This window comes from Scyliorhinus torazame, chromosome 27 (assembly GCF_047496885.1).
Source record: "Scyliorhinus torazame isolate Kashiwa2021f chromosome 27, sScyTor2.1, whole genome shotgun sequence".
In the NCBI taxonomy this organism is placed as follows: domain Eukaryota; kingdom Metazoa; phylum Chordata; class Chondrichthyes; order Carcharhiniformes; family Scyliorhinidae; genus Scyliorhinus; species Scyliorhinus torazame.
This window is the reverse complement of record NC_092733.1, coordinates 40847754-40861720: the sequence shown is the minus strand read 5'-3', so window position 1 is coordinate 40861720 and position 13967 is coordinate 40847754. Positions and strand designations below refer to the sequence as shown.

Genomic DNA, 13967 nt, shown 5'->3' with positions numbered 1-13967 from the left:
GTCTGAGTGTGTCTGGGTGTGACTGAGTGTGTCTGAGTGGACTGGGTGTGCCTGAGTGTGACTGAGTGTGTCTGAATGGACTGGGTGTGACTGAGTGTGTCTGAATGGACTGGGTGTGTCTGAGTCTGTCTGGGTGTGTCTGAGTGTGACTGAGTGTGTCTGAGTGAGAGTGGGTGTGTCTGAGTGTGACTGGGTGTGTCTGAGTGTGTCTGGGTGTGACTGAGAGTGTCTGAGTGGACTGGGTGTGCCTGAGTGTGACTGAGTGTGTCTGAATGGACTGGGTGTGTCTGAGTCTGTCTGGGTGTGTCTGAGTGTGACTGAGTGTGTCTGAGTGAGAGTGGGTGTGTCTGAGTGTGTCTGGGTGGAGTAGGTGTGTCTGAGTGTGATTGGGCATGTCTGAGTGTGTCTGAGTGTGACTGTGTGTGTCTGAGTGTGACTGAGTGTGTCTGAGTGGACTGGGTGTGCCTGAGTGTGACTGAGTGTGTCTGAGTGTGACTGGGTGTGTCTGAGTGTGTCTGGGTGTGACTGGGTGTGACTGAGTGTGTCTGAGTGTGTCTGAATGTGACTCGGTGTGATTAGGAGTGTCAGTGTGTGTCTGAGTGTGACTGGGCGTGTCTGAGTGGACTGGGTGTGTCTGAGTGTGACTGGGTGTGTCTGAGTGTGTCTGAGTGCACTGGGTGTGTCTGAGTGGACTGGGTGTGTCTGAGTGTGACTGGGTGTGTCTGAGTGGACTTGGTGTGTCTGGGTGTGTCTGAGTGAACTGGGTGTGTCTGAGTGTGTCTGAGTGGACTGGGTGTGTCTGAGTGGACTGGGTGTGTCTGAGTGTGACTGAGTGTGCCTGAGTGTGTCTGGGTGTGTCTGAGTGCACTGGGTGTGTCTGAGTGCACTGGGTGTGTCTGAGTGTGATTGGGCATGTCTGAGTGTGTCTGAGTGTGACTGTGTGTGTCTGAGTGTGTCTGAGTGTGACTGAGTGTGTCTGAGTGGACTGGGTGTGACTGAGTGTGACTGAGTGTGTCTGAGTGTGACTGGGTGTGTCTGAGTGTGTCTGGGTGTGACTGAGTGTGTTTGATTGTGTTTGAGAGTGACTGCGTGCGTTTGAGTGTGACTGGGTGTGACTGAGTGTGACTGAGTGTGTCTGAGTGTGTCTGAATGTGACTCGGTGTGATTAGGAGTGTCAGTGTGTGTCTGAGTGTGACTGGATGTGTCTGAGTGCGACTGGGTGTGTCTGAGCATGTCTTAGTGTGACTGAGTGTGTTTGAGTATGCCTGAGTCTGACTGAGTGTGTTTGAGTGTGACTGGGTGTGTCTGAGTGGACTGGGTGTGTCTGAGTGTGACTGGGTGTGTCTGAGTGTGTCTGAATGTGACTCGGTGTGATTAGGAGTGTCAGTGTGTGTCTGAGTGTGACTGGGTGTGTCTGAGTGGACTGGGTGTGTCTGAGTGTGACTGGGTGTGTCTGAGTGTGTCTGAGTGCACTGGGTGTGTCTGAGTGGACTGGGTGTGTCTGAGTGTGACTGGGTGTGTCTGAGTGGACTGGGTGTGTCTGGGTGTGTCTGAGTGAACTGGGTGTGTCTGAGTGCACTGGGTGTGTCTGAGTGTGTCTGAGTGGACTGGGTGTGTCTGAGTGGACTGGGTGTGTCTGAGTGTGACTGAGTGTGCCTGAGTGTGTCTGGGTGTGTCTGAGTGCACTGGGTGTGTCTGAGTGCACTGGGTGTGTCTGAGTGTGATTGGGCATGTCTGAGTGTGACTGTGTGTGTCTGAGTGTGACTGAGTGTGTCTGAGTGGACTGGGTGTGCATGAGTGTGACTGAGTGTGACTGAGTGTGTCTGAGTGTGACTGGGTGTGTCTGAGTGTGTCTGGGTGTGACTGAGTGTGTTTGATTGTGTTTGAGAGTGACTGCGTGCGTTTGAGTGTGACTGGGTGTGACTGAGTGTGACTGAGTGTGTCTGAGTATGTCTGAATGTGACTCGGTGTGATTAGGAGTGTCAGTGTGTGTCTGAGTGTGACTGGATGTGTCTGAGTGTGACTGGGTGTGTCTGAGCATGTCTTAGTGTGACTGAGTGTGTTTGAGTATGCCTGAGTCTGACTGAGTGTGTTTGAGTGTGACTGGGTGTGTCTGAGTGGACTGGGTGTGTCTGAGTGTGACTGGGTGTGTCTGAGTGTGTCTGAATGTGACTCGGTGTGATTAGGAGTGTCAGTGTGTGTCTGAGTGTGACTGGGTGTGTCTGAGTGGACTGGGTGTGTCTGAGTGAACTGGGTGTGTCTGAGTGTGTCTGAGTGGACTGGGTGTGTCTGAGTGGACTGGGTGTGTCTGAGTGTGACTGAGTGTGTCTGGGTGTGTCTGAGTGGACTGGGAGTGTCTGGGTGTGTCTGAGTGGACTGGGAGTGTCTGAGTGGACTGGGTGTGTCTGGGTGTGCCCGAGTGCACTGGGTTTGTCTGAGTGTGTCTGAGTGCACTGGGTGTGTCTGCGTGGACTGGGTGTGTCTGAGTGTGACTGAGTGCACTGGGTGTGTCTGAGTGTGTCTGAGTGCACTGGGTGTGTCTGAGTGTGCCTGAGTGTGACTGAGTGTGCCTGAGTATGACTGGGTGTGTCTGAGTGGACTGGGTGTGTCTGAGTGTGCCTGAGTGTGTCTGGGTGTGTCTGAGTGGACGGGGAGTGTCTGAGTGGACTGGGTGTGTCTTGAATGTGCCTGAGTGTGATTGGGTGTGTCTGAGTGTGACTGGGTGTGTTTGATTGTGTTTGAGTGTGACTGCGTGTGTCTGAGTGAGAGTGGGTGTGTCTGAGTGTGTCTGAGTGTGACTGAGTGGACTGGGTGTGTCTGAGTGTGTCTGGGTGTGCCTGAGTGTGATTGGGTGTGTCTGAGTGTGTCTGGGTGTGCCTGAGTGTGACTGAGTGTGTCTGAGTGCACTGGGTGTGTCTGAGTGGACTGGGTGTGTCTTGAATGTGCCTGCTTGTGATTGGGTGTGTCTGAGTGTGTTTGATTGTGTTTGAGTGTGACTGCGTGTCTCTGAGTGAGAATGGGTGTGTCTGAGTGTGTCTGGGTGGAGTAGGTGTGCCTGAGTGTGTCTGAGTGGACTGGGTGTGTCTGAGTGTGACTGAGTGCACTGGGTGTGTCTGAGTGTGATTGGGCATGTCTGAGTGTGTCTGAGTGTGCCTGAGTGTGTCTGAGTGGACTGGGTGTGCCTGAGTGTGACTGAGTGTGTCTGAATGGACTGGGTGTGTCTGAGTCTGTCTGGGTGTGTCTGAGTGTGACTGAGTGTGTCTGAGTGTGTCTGAGTGTGTCTGGGTGTGACTGAGTGTGTTTGATTGTGTTTGAGAGTGACTGCGTGTGTTTGAGTGTGACTGAGTGTGACTGAGTGTGACTGAGTGTGTCTGAGTGTGTCTGAATGTGACTCGGTGTGATTAGGAGTGTCAGTGTGTGTCTGAGTGTGACTGGATGTGTCTGAGTGTGACTGGATGTGTCTGAGTGTGACTGGGTGTGTCTGAGCATGTCTTAGTGTGACTGAGTGTGTTTGAGTATGTCTGAGTCTGACTGAGTGTGTTTGAGTGTGACTGGGTGTGTCTGAGTGTGACTGAGTCTGATTGGGTGATGCAAAAAGACGAGGGACAGGATTCTCCACCCCCACGCCGAAGTGGCCGCGCCGTCGTGAACACCGCTGAGGTTCATTTAAGGCTCAAGCTATGGCAGAGAAACAACCATGTGGAATGCTCCTCTTGTGTGATGTGGGAAGTCAGGGACACTTCCAGCGTCCAGGGTGACCACGTGTGCAGGAAGTGTCTCCAGCTGCGGCTACTTGAAACCCACGTTTCCGAGCTGGAGCTGCGACAGGAGTTACTGTGGAGCATCCGCATGGAAACGATTTCTGTGGACAGCATGTACAGTGAGGTAGTAACACTGCAGGTAAAGAGTGCACAAACCGAAGGGGAAGGGGGTACAGCTAGAGGTTGTGGTCCATATCGGTACCAATTATCTAGGTCAGAGTGGACTGGGTGTGTCTGAGTGTGACTGAGTGTGTCTGAGTGCACTGGGTGTGTCTGAGTGCACTGGGTGTGTCTGAGTGTGATTGGGCATGTCTGAGTGTGTCTGAGTGTGACTGTGTGTGTCTGAGTGTGACTGAGTGTGTCTGAGTGGACTGGGTGTGCCTGAGTGTGACTGAGTGTGTCTGAGTGTGACTGGGTGTGTCTGAGTGTGTCTGGGTGTGACTGAGTGTGTCTGAGTGTGTCTGAATGTGACTCGGTGTGATTAGGAGTGTCAGTGTGTGTCTGAGTGTGACTGGATGTGTCTGAGTGTGACTGGGTGTGTCTGAGCATGTCTTAGTGTGACTGAGTGTGTTTGAGTATGCCTGAGTCTGACTGAGTGTGTTTGAGTGTGACTGGGTGTGTCTGAGTGGACTGGGTGTGTCTGAGTGTGACTGGGTGTGTCTGAGTGTGTCTGAATGTGACTCGGTGTGATTAGGAGTGTCAGTGTGTGTCTGAGTGTGACTGGGCGTGTCTGAGTGGACTGGGTGTGTCTGAGTGTGACTGGGTGTGCCTGAGTGTGTCTGAGTGCACTGGGTGTGTCTGAGTGGACTGGGTGTGTCTGAGTGTGACTGGGTGTGTCTGAGTGTGACTGGGTGTGTCTGGGTGTGTCTGAGTGAACTGGGTGTGTCTGAGTGTGTCTGAGTGGACTGGGTGTGTCTGAGTGTGTCTGAGTGGACTGGGTGTGTCTGAGTGGACTGGGTGTGTCTGAGTGTGACTGAGTGTGCCTGAGTGTGTCTGGGTGTGTCTGAGTGCACTGGGTGTGTCTGAGTGCACTGGGTGTGTCTGAGTGCACTGGGTGTGTCTGAGTGCACTGGGTGTGTCTGAGTGTGATTGGGCATGTCTGAGTGTGTCTGAGTGTGACTGTGTGTGTCTGAGTGTGACTGAGTGTGTCTGAGTGGACTGGGTGTGCCTGAGTGTGACTGAGTGTGTCTGAGTGTGACTGGGTGTGTCTGAGTGTGTCTGGGTGTGACTGAGTGTGTTTGATTGTGTTTGAGAGTGACTGCGTGCGTTTGAGTGTGACTGGGTGTGACTGAGTGTGACTGAGTGTGTCTGAGTGTGTCTGAATGTGACTCGGTGTGATTAGGAGTGTCAGTGTGTGTCTGAGTGTGACTGGATGTGTCTGAGTGTGACTGGGTGTGTCTGAGCATGTCTTAGTGTGACTGAGTGTGTTTGAGTATGCCTGAGTCTGACTGAGTGTGTTTGAGTGTGACTGGGTGTGTCTGAGTGGACTGGGTGTGTCTGAGTGTGACTGGGTGTGTCTGAGTGTGTCTGAATGTGACTCGGTGTGATTAGGAGTGTCAGTGTGTGTCTGAGTGTGACTGGGTGTGTCTGAGTGGACTGGGTGTGTCTGAGTGTGACTGGGTGTGTCTGAGTGTGTCTGAGTGCACTGGGTGTGTCTGAGTGGACTGGGTGTGTCTGAGTGTGACTGGGTGTGTCTGAGTGGACTGGGTGTGTCTGGGTGTGTCTGAGTGAACTGGGTGTGTCTGAGTGAACTGGGTGTGTCTGAGTGTGTCTGAGTGGACTGGGTGTGTCTGAGTGTGACTGAGTGTGTCTGAGTGGACTGGGTGTGCCTGAGTGTGACTGAGTGTGTCTGAGTGTGACTGGGTGTGTCTGAGTGTGTCTGGGTGTGACTGAGTGTGTTTGATTGTGTTTGAGAGTGACTGCGTGCGTTTGAGTGTGACTGGGTGTGACTGAGTGTGGCTGAGTGTGTCTGAGTGTGTCTGAATGTGACTCGGTGTGATTAGGAGTGTCAGTGTGTGTCTGAGTGTGACTGGATGTGTCTGAGTGTGACTGGGTGTGTCTGAGCATGTCTTAGTGTGACTGAGTGTGTTTGAGTATGCCTGAGTCTGACTGAGTGTGTTTGAGTGTGACTGGGTGTGTCTGAGTGGACTGGGTGTGTCTGAGTGTGACTGGGTGTGTCTGAGTGTGTCTGAATGTGACTCGGTGTGATTAGGAGTGTCAGTGTGTGTCTGAGTGTGACTGGGTGTGTCTGAGTGGACTGGGTGTGTCTGAGTGAACTGGGTGTGTCTGAGTGTGGCTGAGTGGACTGGGTGTGTCTGAGTGGACTGGGTGTGTCTGAGTGTGACTGAGTGTGCCTGAGTGTGTCTGGGTGTGTCTGAGTGGACTGGGAGTGTCTGGGTGTGTCTGAGTGGACTGGGAGTGTCTGAGTGGACTGGGAGTGTCTGGGTGTGTCTGAGTGGACTGGGAGTGTCCGAGTGCACTGGGTTTGTCTGAGTGTGTCTGAGTGCACTGGGTGTGTCTGAGTGGACTGGGTGTGTCTGAGTGTGACTGAGTGCACTGGGTGTGTCTGAGTGTGTCTGAGTGTGTCTGAGTGCACTGGGTGTGTCTGAGTGTGCCTGAGTGTGACTGAGTGTGCCTGAGTGTGACTGAGTGTGCCTGAGTATGACTGGGTGTGTCTGAGTGGACTGGGTGTGTCTGAGTGTGCCTGAGTGTGTCTGGGTGTGTCTGAGTGGACGGGGAGTGTCTGAGTGGACTGGGTGTGTCTTGAATGTGCCTGAGTGTGATTGGGTGTGTCTGAGTGTGACTGGGTGTGTTTGATTGTGTTTGAGTGTGACTGCGTGTGTCTGAGTGAGAGTGGGTGTGTCTGAGTGTGTCTGAGTGTGACTGAGTGGACTGGGTGTGTCTGAGTGTGTCTGGGTGTGCCTGAGTGTGATTGGGTGTGTCTGAGTGTGTCTGGGTGTGCCTGAGTGTGACTGAGTGTGTCTGAGTGCACTGGGTGTGTCTGAGTGGACTGGGTGTGTCTTGAATGTGCCTGCTTGTGATTGGGTGTGTCTGAGTGTGACTGAGTGTGTTTGATTGTGTTTGAGTGTGACTGCGTGTCTCTGAGTGAGAATGGGTGTGTCTGAGTGTGTCTGGGTGGAGTAGGTGTGTCTGAGTGTGTCTGAGTGGACTGGGTGTGTCTGAGTGTGACTGAGTGCACTGGGTGTGTCTGAGTGTGATTGGGCATGTCTGAGTGTGTCTGAGTGTGCCTGAGTGTGTCTGAGTGGACTGGGTGTGCCTGAGTGTGACTGAGTGTGTCTGAATGGACTGGGTGTGTCTGAGTCTGTCTGGGTGTGTCTGAGTGTGACTGAGTGTGTCTGAGTGTGTCTGAGTCTGTCTGGGTGTGACTGAGTGTGTTTGATTGTGTTTGAGAGTGACTGCGTGTGTTTGAGTGTGACTGAGTGTGACTGAGTGTGTCTGAGTGTGTCTGAATGTGACTGAGTGTGCCTGAGTGTGTCTGGGTGTGTCTGAGTGGACTGGGAGTGTCTGGGTGTGTCTGAGTGGACTGGGAGTGTCTGAGTGGACTGGGTGTGTCTGGGTGTGCCCGAGTGCACTGGGTTTGTCTGAGTGTGTCTGAGTGCACTGGGTGTGTCTGAGTGGACTGGGTGTGCCTGAGTGTGACTGAGTGCACTGGGTGTGTCTGAGTGTGTCTGAGTGTGTCTGAGTGCACTGGGTGTGTCTGAGTGTGCCTGAGTGTGACTGAGTGTGCCTGAGTATGACTGGGTGTGTCTGAGTGGACTGGGTGTGTCTGAGTGTGCCTGAGTGTGTCTGGGTGTGTCTGAGTGGACGGGGAGTGTCTGAGTGGACTGGGTGTGTCTTGAATGTGCCTGAGTGTGATTGGGTGTGTCTGAGTGTGACTGGGTGTGTTTGATTGTGTTTGAGTGTGACTGCGTGTGTCTGAGTGAGAGTGGGTGTGTCTGAGTGTGTCTGAGTGTGACTGAGTGGACTGGGTGTGTCTGGGTGTGCCTGAGTGTGATTGGGTGTGTCTGAGTGTGTCTGGGTGTGCCTGAGTGTGACTGAGTGTGTCTGAGTGCACTGGGTGTGTCTGAGTGGACTGGGTGTGTCTTGAATGTGCCTGCTTGTGATTGGGTGTGTCTGAGTGTGTTTGATTGTGTTTGAGTGTGACTGCGTGTGTCTGAGTGAGAGTGGGTGTGTCTGAGTGTGTCTGAGTGTGACTGAGTGGACTGGGTGTGTCTGGGTGTGCCTGAGTGTGATTGGGTGTGTCTGAGTGTGTCTGGGTGTGCCTGAGTGTGACTGAGTGTGTCTGAGTGCACTGGGTGTGTCTGAGTGGACTGGGTGTGTCTTGAATGTGCCTGCTTGTGATTGGGTGTGTCTGAGTGTGACTGAGTGTGTTTGATTGTGTTTGAGTGTGACTGCGTGTCTCTGAGTGAGAATGGGTGTGTCTGAGTGTGTCTGGGTGGAGTAGGTGTGTCTGAGTGTGTCTGAGTGGACTGGGTGTGTCGGAGTGTGACTGAGTGCACTGGGTGTGTCTGAGTGTGATTGGGCATGTCTGAGTGTGTCTGAGTGTGCCTGAGTGTGTCTGAGTGGACTGGGTGTGCCTGAGTGTGACTGAGTGTGTCTGAATGGACTGGGTGTGTCTGAGTCTGTCTGGGTGTGTCTGAGTGTGACTGAGTGTGTCTGAGTGTGTCTGAGTGTGTCTGGGTGTGACTGAGTGTGTTTGATTGTGTTTGAGAGTGACTGCGTGTGTTTGAGTGTGACTGAGTGTGACTGAGTGTGACTGAGTGTGTCTGAGTGTGTCTGAATGTGACTCGGTGTGATTAGGAGTGTCAGTGTGTGTCTGAGTGTGACTGGGTGTGTCTGAGTGGACTGGGTGTGTCTGAGTGTGACTGGGTGTGTCTGAGTGTGTCTGAGTGCACTGGGTGTGTCTGAGTGGACTGGGTGTGTCTGAGTGTGACTGGGTGTGTCTGAGTGGACTGGGTGTGTCTGGGTGTGTCTGAGTGAACTGGGTGTGTCTGAGTGAACTGGGTGTGTCTGAGTGTGTCTGAGTGGACTGGGTGTGTCTGAGTGGACTGGGTGTGTCTGAGTGTGACTGAGTGTGCCTGAGTGTGTCTGGGTGTGTCTGAGTGCACTGGGTGTGTCTGAGTGCACTGGGTGTGTCTGAGTGTGATTGGGCATGTCTGAGTGTGTCTGAGTGTGACTGTGTGTGTCTGAGTGTGACTGAGTGTGTCTGAGTGGACTGGGTGTGCCTGAGTGTGACTGAGTGTGACTGGGTGTGTCTGAGTGTGTCTGGGTGTGACTGAGTGTGTTTGATTGTGTTTGAGAGTGACTGCGTGCGTTTGAGTGTGACTGGGTGTGACTGAGTGTGACTGAGTGTGTCTGAGTGTGTCTGAATGTGACTCGGTGTGATTAGGAGTGTCAGTGTGTGTCTGAATGTGACTGGATGTGTCTGAGTGTGACTGGGTGTGTCTGAGCATGTCTTAGTGTGACTGAGTGTGTTTGAGTATGCCTGAGTCTGACTGAGTGTGTTTGAGTGTGACTGGGTGTGTCTGAGTGGACTGGGTGTGTCTGAGTGTGACTGGGTGTGTCTGAGTGTGTCTGAATGTGACTCGGTGTGATTAGGAGTGTCAGTGTGTGTCTGAGTGTGACTGGGTGTGTCTGAGTGGACTGGGTGTGTCTGAGTGAACTGGGTGTGTCTGAGTGTGGCTGAGTGGACTGGGTGTGTCTGAGTGGACTGGGTGTGTCTGAGTGTGACTGAGTGTGCCTGAGTGTGTCTGGGTGTGTCTGAGTGGACTGGGAGTGTCTGGGTGTGTCTGAGTGGACTGGGAGTGTCTGAGTGGACTGGGTGTGTCTGGGTGTGCCCGAGTGCACTGGGTTTGTCTGAGTGTGTCTGAGTGCACTGGGTGTGTCTGAGTGGACTGGGTGTGTCTGAGTGTGACTGAGTGCACTGGGTGTGTCTGAGTGTGTCTGAGTGCACTGGGTGTGTCTGAGTGTGCCTGAGTGTGACTGAGTGTGCCTGAGTATGACTGGGTGTGTCTGAGTGGACTGGGTGTGTCTGAGTGTGCCTGAGTGTGTCTGGGTGTGTCTGAGTGGACGGGGAGTGTCTGCGTGGACTGGGTCTGTCTTGAATGTGCCTGAGTGTGATTGGGTGTGTCTGAGTGTGACTGGGTGTGTTTGATTGTGTTTGAGTGTGACTGCGTGTGTCTGAGTGAGAGTGGGTGTGTCTGAGTGTGTCTGAGTGTGACTGAGTGGACTGGGTGTGTCTGAGTGTGTCTGGGTGTGCCTGAGTGTGATTGGGTGTGTCTGAGTGTGTCTGGGTGTGCCTGAGTGTGACTGAGTGTGTCTGAGTGCACTGGGTGTGTCTGAGTGGACTGGGTGTGTCTTGAATGTGCCTGCTTGTGATTGGGTGTGTCTGAGTGTGACTGAGTGTGTTTGATTGTGTTTGAGTGTGACTGCGTGTCTCTGAGTGAGAATGGGTGTGTCTGAGTGTGTCTGGGTGGAGTAGGTGTGTCTGAGTGTGTCTGAGTGGACTGGGTGTGTCTGAGTGTGACTGAGTGCACTGGGTGTGTCTGAGTGTGATTGGGCATGTCTGAGTGTGTCTGAGTGTGCCTGAGTGTGTCTGAGTGGACTGGGTGTGCCTGAGTGTGACTGAGTGTGTCTGAATGGACTGGGTGTGTCTGAGTCTGTCTGGGTGTGTCTGAGTGTGACTGAGTGTGTCTGAGTGTGACTGGGTGTGTCTGAGTGTGTCTGGGTGTGACTGAGTGTGTTTGATTGTGTTTGAGAGTGACTGCGTGTGTTTGAGTGTGACTGAGTGTGACTGAGTGTGTCTGAGTGTGTCTGAATGTGACTCGGTGTGATTAGGAGTGTCAGTGTGTGTCTGAGTGTGACTGGATGTGTCTGAGTGTGACTGGATGTGTCTGAGTGTGACTGGGTGTGTCTGAGCATGTCTTAGTGTGACTGAGTGTGTTTGAGTATGTCTGAGTCTGACTGAGTGTGTTTGAGTGTGACTGGGTGTGTCTGAGTGTGACTGAGTCTGATTGGGTGATGCAAAAAGACGAGGGACAGGATTCTCCACCCCCACGCCGAAGTGGCCGCGCCGTCGTGAACACCGCTGAGGTTCATTTAAGGCTCAAGCTATGGCAGAGAAACAACCATGTGGAATGCTCCTCTTGTGTGATGTGGGAAGTCAGGGACACTTCCAGCGTCCAGGGTGACCACGTGTGCAGGAAGTGTCTCCAGCTGCGGCTACTTGAAACCCACGTTTCCGAGCTGGAGCTGCGACAGGAGTTACTGTGGAGCATCCGCATGGAAACGATTTCTGTGGACAGCATGTACAGTGAGGTAGTAACACTGCAGGTAAAGAGTGCACAAACCGAAGGGGAAGGGGGTACAGCTAGAGGTTGTGGTCCATATCGGTACCAATTATCTAGGTCAGAAGAGGGATGAGGTCCTGGAAGCAGAATATAAAGAGTGGAGTAACAAATTAAAAAGCAGGACATCAACGTAGTGACTTCTGGATTACTCCCAGTGCCATTAGCGAGCGAGAGAAGGAATAGGGGAATAGACTGGATGGATGTGCGGCTGGAGAGGTGGTGTAGGAGGGAGGGGTTTAGATTCCCGGGGCATCGGGTCATTGCTAATGGGGAGGGTTTAAACTCGAGTGGCAGGGGGTGTGGGTGAGGGAGCGGGGGAGACACTAGAGAGGGAAACGAAGATAGAAATGAAATACAGAGCAGTAGAAAGCAAAAGTGGACAGCAGAAGCAATGGGGGCTGGCAGCAAACAGGGCCACACTACAGAAACTGAGTGTACAAAAGGAAAATCTAAAGGCACTGCACCTGAATACACAAACTATTCACAATTAGCTGGACGAATTAATAACATAAACTGGTCTACACCGGGATGTTACGATATTACAGAGGCTGGGAATATCCGAGGATGTTCGATGTAGAGGAAGGACAGAGAAAAAGAAAATTAAGGTGGGGTGATGGTGGTAGTAAAGACTGAAATTATTACATCGCGAGAGGGGATATTGGCTCAGAAAATCTAGTTGTGGAATCAGTGTGGGTGGAGCTAAGAAGCAACAAGGGGAGGAGAACATTAGTGGGAGTTGTCTCCTGGCCTCCAGACAGTAACAGTAAAGGTAGGCGATGGAATTAACCAGGAAATTCGAGATACATGTAACACGGGTGCTACAGTAATCATGGGTGACTGTAATCTACAGATAGACAAGAACAAAGAACAAAGAAAATTACAGCACAGGAACAGGCCCTTCGGCCCTCCCAGCCTGCGCCGATCCAGATCCTTTATCGAAACCTGTCGCCTATTTTCCAAGGATCTACTTCCCTCTGTTCCCGCCCATTCATATATCTGTCTAGATGCATCTTGAATGATGCTAGCGTGCCCGCCTCTACCACCTCCGCTGGCAAAGCGTTCCAGGCACCCACCACCCTCTGCGTAAAAAACTTTCCACGCACATCTCCCTTAAACTTTCCCCCTCTCACCTTGAAATCGTGACCCCTTGTAATTGACACCTATACTCTTGGAAAAAGCTTGTTGCTATCCACCCTGTCCATACCTCTCAGAATTTTGAAGACCTCAATCAGGTCCCCTCCTCAACCTCCCTCTTTCCAACTCAACCTCTCTTCATAGCTAGCACCCTCCATACATCCTGGTGAACCTCCTCTGCACCCTCTCTAAAGCATCCACATCCTTCTGGTAATGTGGCGACCAGAACTGCACGCAGTATTCCAAATGTGGCCGAACCAAAGTCCTATACAACTGTAACATGACCTGCCGACTCTTGTACTCAATACCCCGTCCGATGAAGGCAAGCATGCTGTGTGCCTTCTTGACCACTCTATCGACCTGCATTGCCACCTTCAGGGTACAATGGACCTGAACTCCCAGATCTCTCTGTACATCAATTTTCCCCAGGACTCTTCCACTAACCGTATAGTCCGCTCTTGAATTAGATCTTCCAAAATGCATCACCTCACATTTGCCTGGATTGAACTCCATCTGCCATTTCTCTGCCCAACTCTCCAAACTATTTATATTTTGCTGTATTCTCTGACAGTCCTCCTCGCTATCTGCAACTCCACCAATCTTAGTATCGTCTGCAAACTTGCTAATCAGACCACCTATACCTTCGTCCAGATCATTTATGTATATCACAAACAACAGTGGTCCGAGCACGGAGTCCTGTGGAACACCACTAGTCACCGCTCTCCATTTTCAGACACTCCTTTCCACCACTACTCTCTGTCTCCTGTTGCCCAGCCAGTTCTTTATCCATCTAGCTAGTACACCCTGAACCCCATACAACGTCACTTTTTCCATCAACCTGCCATGGGAAACTTTATCAAACGTAAATCAGACTGGGCAAATCAAATTGATAATAGATCATAGAATTTACAGTGCAGAAGGAGGCCATTCAGCTCATCGAGTCTGCACATGACCTTGGAAAGAGCACCCTACTTAAGCCCACACGTCCACCCTATCCCCGTAACCCCACCTAACCTTTTTTGAACACGAAGGGCAATTTAGCATGGCCAATCCACGTAACCTTGGACTGTGGGAGGAAACCGGAGCACCCGGAGGAAATCCACGTCGACAAGTAGGAAAATATAGACTCCACACAGACAGTCACCCAAGCCGGGAATCGAACCTGGGACCCTGGAGCTGTGAAGCAACAGTGCTAACCATTGTGCTGCCTAGAAATGATACTGTGGCAGCTGAATTCCTGGAGTATGTACGAGATGGATTTGTAGACCAGTATGTTGAGGAACTAACCTGGGAACTTGCTAACCCAGATTTGGTAACTTTGCAATGACAAGGGGTTAATCTTGTTGTATGGGGTCCGTTAGGGAACAGTGGCCATAATGTGTTAGAATTCGTCATTGGAATGAAAAATGAAGAAGTCGGATCGGAAACGAGGGTCCTAAATCTAAACATAGTAAATGACAAAGGTAAGAGGGGTGAGTTAGCGAAGACAGATTGGGGAACTTTACCTAAAAGGTGTGACGGTGGAGATTTAAGGGACAAATCTGTGCATTGCAACCGTTATGCATTCCGTTCTGGCACAAAGTCGCCCCAACCATGGCGAACAAAATAAATTAAGGATAGTCTCGGTTCCAAAGGGTGTCATGTAAAGTTGCTGGAAAAAGCAGCCAACCTGAGGATTGGGAGAAGTTCAGTATTCACCAAC

The 13967-nt window shown here is 51.9% G+C and overlaps 1 protein-coding gene across 1 annotated transcript in view; it reads right to left on the bottom strand.

The window, feature by feature from the left end:
* The window catches only part of LOC140403366 (zinc finger protein Gfi-1b-like), a 131796-nt gene that overhangs the window by 32845 nt on the left and 84984 nt on the right, over positions 1–13967 (bottom strand). The gene's annotated exons all lie outside the window — the stretch shown is intronic.